Source organism: Octopus bimaculoides, chromosome 14 (assembly GCF_001194135.2).
Source record: "Octopus bimaculoides isolate UCB-OBI-ISO-001 chromosome 14, ASM119413v2, whole genome shotgun sequence".
In the NCBI taxonomy this organism is placed as follows: domain Eukaryota; kingdom Metazoa; phylum Mollusca; class Cephalopoda; order Octopoda; family Octopodidae; genus Octopus; species Octopus bimaculoides.
The window spans coordinates 25,756,656-25,757,143 of NC_068994.1; positions in this window are offsets into that span (position 1 = coordinate 25,756,656).

A 488-nucleotide genomic window follows, 5' to 3' on the forward strand; every position below is an offset into this window, starting at 1 on the left:
AGACTTGTTTGGAGACGTCTTGGTGGCGGTGTACTGCAACTGGCAGCAAAACGGGAGCATTCCCGGTTTTGTGAGTCGAGGAGCCGTAACGCTGCTGAAGAAAGATCCAAACAAGGGGGATGTCATAGATAACTTTAGGCCCATCACTCTGCTCAATGCAGACCTGAAAATTTTGGCCAAGGTGTTAGCCAAGCGGTTGGCGAGAAACTGATCGGCAAGGCGCAAGCGTGCGCCGTGCCGGGCTGGAGCATCCATGACAACCTTCATCTGATGCGCTACATCATAGAGCGGGTAGTGAAGGAACCTGGCATGGGTGGGGCCCTGATCAATTTAGATCAATCGAAAGCTTTCAATAGGGTAGACCATCAATACTTGGAGGCTGTCCTCATAGCGGCCGGCTTCGGTCCCATTTTCCGCAGCTGGATGGCTGCCTTGTACAGAGGCATCCGTTCGGTAGTTCGCGTCAATGGGCATCTATCAAGACCCTT